This window comes from Mus caroli, chromosome 1 (genome assembly GCF_900094665.2).
Source record: "Mus caroli chromosome 1, CAROLI_EIJ_v1.1, whole genome shotgun sequence".
Classification (NCBI taxonomy): Eukaryota; Metazoa; Chordata; class Mammalia; order Rodentia; family Muridae; genus Mus; species Mus caroli.
In genome coordinates, this window is record NC_034570.1 from 144648980 (window position 1) to 144655344 (window position 6365).

Sequence of the window (6365 nt, forward strand, 5' to 3'; positions counted from 1 at the left end):
GAAGGAAGAAAAAAGTTGGCATTTCTTGGTCCTCCGTTTATAACACAAAGCAGAGTAGTATTTTTATATTTAAATGTTAAAAACAAAAAGTTATATATATGGATGTGTGGATATATGTCTTTCTAATTGAGAGAACCATCCTATTCACTGGGTGCCAAGTTTGAGTGATGAGGGGCTTGGTTTAGAAGTGAGGCTCTCTTGAGGTAGGGGTGAGGATGCAGTACCGGGAAAGTTGGTTATCTTGGGGTCTCAGCTTCATTACTGCTTAGGGTTTCCCTGCCCACTCTGCAGGAGCAGATGTTGGACAGGTAGCCGGTGGGATGCCACTACTTGCCACCACTGTCCCCAGGCTTCGGTTTAGGGGATGTGTATACTTAATCCACACACGAGTTAGAAGTATGAGTTGGCTGGTCAACTTGAACACTGTTACTGATGGGTGGGTGGGTGCGGGTTTACTGGGGTTATTTTTTTGGTGGGATTAGCATGTCACTAAAGCGGGCCTTTTGATATATTAAATTTTTTAAAAGCAAAACAAGTTTAGATTTTAATCAGATTTGTAGGGTTTCTAACTTTACAGAATTGCCTGTTTGTTTCAGTGTCTCCCTCCACTTGGCTCTTAGGGGAACTAAGGACAGGCCTAGAGTTAAAACACTTGTCTCCTAGTGTCCCCTCCACCAGCAGACTGTTCCTCTCCTTCTGAAAAAAGCCGATAGTCTTTTTTTTTTTTCTTTTATAATAAACACACCCCACCTCCACCCCAGCCTGTTGCCCTTGAGTTTTCTGGTTGTTTGTGTCGGCAGCGGGCCAGCTGTGGTTTTTCTCTTGCCATGATGACTTCTAATTGCCATGTATAGTATGTTCGGTTAGATAACTCACTGTAAACAGACTGTAACTGCCAGCGCAGCGCTTATAAATCAACCTAACATTTATAAGATTTCCTCTGACTTGTTTCTTTGTGGTTCCAAAAAAAAAACCCTCAAAAATTAAGTGCTATTTCATTCCTTCTTTATCAAAAGAAAGGGAAGGGGGTGGTTCTTGTTTATGGGCAAAATATGTTTATCTGTACTTATGTTTTTAAGATGAAGTCCTGTTGTCCGTCCTTTAACTTGAAAGTTCTTGCTCCAGAGTAGGGTTTACTGGCAATTCCCAGTTTCATGTTTGATCTTACATTTTGAAAGCAGTTTGTCTAACAGTTCAGACTCAAGGATCATGCTATCAAGTTACACAAAATAAGTAAGACACAGATACTTTAAGGTCTCGCATTGGGCCTGGCCACTTTCAAGGCTACCCTCAGCTCTGGGTGACTAGGCTGCTAGAATTTCCTGGCAAATGGGAACCTCTGTTTCTCTTCCAGTGCCAGGGCTTGGTTTATCGAACACTGACAGTCCTGGCTTATCAGGATATTTAATACAGCGTGGTACAGTGTATTGGCTGCCCCTGTTCTTGTTCTTCCTCGGTCCAGCTGCTGTGAGCTATCTACACAGTAGGTTTGTTCACCTATTGAAGCCACTGAAGGCTGTTACACTCGGGGCATTGGCTTGTCCTAGATTTTAATTAACCAAACACTAGGTTCCTTGGAGTTCTCTGTTTTACCCTGGTTTTCCCTGGGTTGTCCAGCCTAGGTTCCCAGACTTCAGGACAACGGAGACAACATTTGTGGACCACTGAACCTGGGTTCCAAACCTCCATGTTTACACTTCATGCTCCGCTCCCTAGAATTTCCAGTTTGGAACTCATCCCGGGCTGGGCTTGAAGTCTTGATGTGGATCCCACATTGTGCCACCAAGCCTGGCTGAGTCCTTACTGTGTCCTGTTGCTGTTTAAGCATTTTCCTCACTAAGCTAAAAGAGGCGCTTCCTCTCTCACTGTGCTGCTGTGCATATGCCCAGATAGTAGAAAGTAACTATCCAGAGCATATACTAGCTCCGCTGTTGCTGGTTTTTGAGGGTATCTCTGTGTATCCCTGGCTGGCCTGAATCTTCAAGATCTGCCAGGTTCTGCCTTCCAAGTCCCCCACTGTTGCTGTTGTGGGCAACGGTAATTTAAAGATGGTAACATACTACCGCTTTGAGTTAGTAGAGACTGTTGTAACAGATCTTTTTTTTTTTTTTTTTTTGGTTTTTCGAGACAGGGTTTCTCTGTGTAGCCCTGGCTGTCCTGGCACTTACTTTGTAGACCAGGCTGGACTCGAACTCAGAAATCCGCCTGCCTCTGCCTCCCGAGTGCTGGGATTAAAGGCGTGCGCTACCACGCCCGGCCCGTAACATCTTAAAGTGACAGTTTTCTCCAATTCTACTTTCTCTTATAAAGTAAATATAAACCTAGTAGCTTATAAACCTGCTAGTCTGGCATGATTGCCCTCCTGCTGTAGAGAGGGCTCATCAGTTAAGCACTTGCTGCTCTTTCGAGGACCCTAGCCCAAACAGCATGAAACCACTTGTAACTCCAGTTCCAGGGGAGCTGGTGCCCATCTGGCTTTCTTGAGAGTTGGACATGCAAACGACACCTAAACATACATGCCAGCATGGCACTCAACATACACAGATCTTTTTTTTTAAGTGCCCTCTTCTACCCTCAGAATCTTCCTAGTCTTCATGTTAAAAATAATAAATAGTCGTCCACCTTCTCCCTCCCAGGGGCCGTTTCCCTGGGTCATCCACAGGACCTGAGTCCTTCTCATTGTTTTGTAGCCGATTGCAGCCAGTTCTCTCCCCAAGGTTACTTGAAAAGGGATCCTAACTTAATAGGATCGGGATTGCAGGTGGGAAGAAGTATTTCCTTCTCCACCCTGGAACCTAGAATTAGATCTGCTCTCCCGGTCATAGTTCAATCCCCTTACGTTTCCAAGGTTTTTTAACAGACCTAGTTACTTGATAACTGTATCAGTGATGGATTAAACAGAATGAGGGGCTATATTAAACAATATTTGCCAAACTTTCAGCCTTAAAGAGAGGGATGTGGGCTCTGGCTCAATGGAGTAATGCCTTGGAGGGTGTGAGGTCCCAGTTGTCTCAGTATACTCTTTAAACTCGACTTCCCAAAGTGGGAGCTTAGCCGTTAGATGCTTGCCTAGCAAGCAGAAAGCTATGTAAATCAGGTATAAGGTGGTGCATGTCTGTACTCTCAGCCCATCCAAAAGTTCATTTCAAAGTCGTTTTCCACTACGTAGCCAGTTTGAGGCCAGCCTGGGCTACCTCAGACTCTCTCTCTCTCTCTCTCTCTCTCAAAGATTTGTGTACTTTTTTGTATATGAGTACACATCCTGCTCTCTTTAGACACACCAGAAGAGGACATCAGATCCCATTACAGATGGTTGTGAACCATCATGTGGTTGCTGGGAATTGAACTCAGGACCTCTGGAAGAGCAGTCAGTGCTCTTAACTGCTGAGTCATCTCTCCAGCCCTCAGACACTCTTTCAAGACAAAACAAGCGTTTAGTGTCACGTCAGTTGCGAGGTAGGAACTAAAGGCATCACAAGTGCACAGAGTTTTAAGGCGTGTCTTAGCATGTGAAAGTCAGAGCTGTGTGTCTGGGAAGGGCGGAACACTTAGGTACAGAGTTTGACCTGATGCTTTGGGCTGGTGCTCCAGATATCTCGCCCAAAGGTTCACAACTCCAGCTCCTGCTGACCTACCTGTTCCAGTGCAGCGTGAAGTCTGGAGAGTAAGGTGCTACCCCGGGAGCAGATGCTTCACTCAGAAGGGCTTTGAAGTAAATCTCAGAAAGCTGGGACCAGCTTCCCTTCCACCAGGTCTCTAGACCTGTCTGTGTTGCCGGCAGAGTTTGCTTTCATGGTCTATGTTTGTCTTAGGGTTTCTATTCCTGCAAAATCATCATGACCAAGAAGCAAGTTGGAGAGGAAAGGGTTTATTCAGCTCACACTTCCACATTCCTGATCATTACCAAAGGAAGTTACTACTGGAACTCAAGCAGGTCAGGAAGCAGGAGCTGATGCAGAGGCCATGGAGGGATGTTACTGGCTTCCTTCCCCTGGCTTGCTCAGCTTGCTCTCTTATAGAACCCAAGACTACCAGCCCAGAGATGGCACTACCCATAGTTGACTCTCCCACCATCCTTGATTACTAATTGAGAAAATGCCTTACAGCTGGATCTCATAGAGGCCTTTCCTTAAGGGAGGCTCCTTTCCCTGTGATAACTCCAGCTTGTGTCAAGTTGACACACAAAACCAGCCAGTACAATATTTAAGGATTAGTCAGTTTTGTGAGCTTTTTTAAAGTCTGCGATTCTGCTGGGTGGTAGTGAAACCTACAAGGCCCCAGTTGTCTGGCTGAGTAATGAGCTTAAAGGATCAAACTTGCTAATTTCCACTACCAACATTATGACCCTACTGAATAAGCCTGTGTGGAGGGAAAAGAATGTCTGCTTGTGTTTGATTCTGGCTGCAATCAAGCTGCCATGAGCTTTATGTTGCTTCAAGGGTTATAACTAATAGAAAGCGGCCATTCTCCATAAAACCCCAAAGAATGCAAGCAAATTGCTACTGTAAACAAAGTGAGCAGATTAGAGACTTGACCCTTTATAGCCTTAGGTCAATCATCATTAAAAAACACAAGCACTAAAAACATCTGTAGAATAAAGGCAACTCACATTTTATATATGCAGACAGATGCATGTGTACATATGCACATATCAAATTGGTGAGAGCATGTATATATATATATATATATATATATATATATATATATATATATGTGTGTGTGTGTGTGTGTGTGTGTGTGTGTTTATATGTGCTATATACACACATTAAATATATGGTACTGATCCTATGTCTTAGGGTTTTACTGCTGTAAACAGATACCATGACCAATTGGGGCTGGCTTACAGGTTCAGAGGTTCAGTCCATTATCATCAAGGCAGGAGCATGATAACGTCCATGCAGGCATGGTACAGACATGGCTGAGAGTTCTACATCTTCATCTGAGGGCTGCTAGCAGAATATTGACTGCTTTAGGATAACTCCTTTGTGACTACTACCATTCTGCCTTATTGACGTTAGAGAGTCACTCAAGATACTGCCAAAGATTTAATAAATTATATGTTAAATTAATATATTATCTATAATATGTTGTTTATTTACAAAATATAATACATTATATAATGTATTACATAATTATGAGCTATGATATTTTAATTAAATATATTTATAATATATAATGATATAGTAAATAATAAAATAATAAATAAAAATGGAGTGGGTGGGAATATAACCCAGTTTATATTTCCCTAGCAGGCAGGAAGCAATGGGCACCACATTAAAAAAAAAAGAAATTCAAAAGTGCTGTGAAGTGCCTGAACCAGTACTCAGGATGTGGAGACAAGGCTCAAAAGTTCAAGTTCATGCTGTGCTACATAGTCAGTTAGAGGTCAGCCGTGGCTACACGAAACCCTGTCTAAACCAATCAAGCACACAAGCAGACTGAGGCCCAACTTTGGCCCTATTTGATGTTTTGATGAGAGCTTGTCACTGAGGAGTAGGGGTGGCCAGTGAAGGAAAATTCTTTCTCTTCCTCTTCTTTACTCCCCCTTCCTCTTCTGCCCTGTTCTTAGAGTCTGCACATTTCTTTGACACTACCAAGAAGGATACAGGCTAATCTTCAAATGATTGTGTGGGCCATTTTGGCAGAGAGTAAGACAATATCATATTGGGGAGAGAGGGGAGTTTTACACACGAGTCTTGTCTCTGGGAAGGAATTGTGATCCAACTGGAGCTAAATTTCGAAACACAATTCTGTAAGAGAAGACTCCGATCAGAGCTTCCTTGTAGGAGCTTCCCAAACAAGCTCGTTCCTAATCGAATTTAAGGCCTAGAAACTGCAAACCTATTAATGCTTCTATAAATACACTTGGGGCTCAGCCAAGGAAAACTTTAATAATGTGAACACAAACTGTCAGAGAAAGGTTATTACCAGTACCCCTGGAAGTATATACAAAGCAAGGGAAGGGTATATAGAGGGATGGGGGCAGTTAACGCACAGGTATTAACGGTCTCTGGTATTAATGGTGTATGTTTGAGCCCTCAAACTTAATGTCAGTTATCTTGCCCAGAATAGAGTTCTTCGTCTCCTTGATTCCAAATGTGGTTATTGATCTATTAACTGACTAATTCCTACAAAAACTGGTAATATCCTTGTGGATTCTGACTGTGGTAAGCCTGAACGCACGCACACCCCCCCCCCCAATTCCTTCTAGATTTAGAATTCCATTCCATGAGCCATCACACCCACACTGCAAAGAAACCGTTGAATCAAATTTGTGTTTTGGAAGAAAAGAATGCTCTTCCAATTTATCATGCTGTATTCCTTTGGGGGGGGGCGGGGGAAAAACCTGTATGAGCTAGTATCTT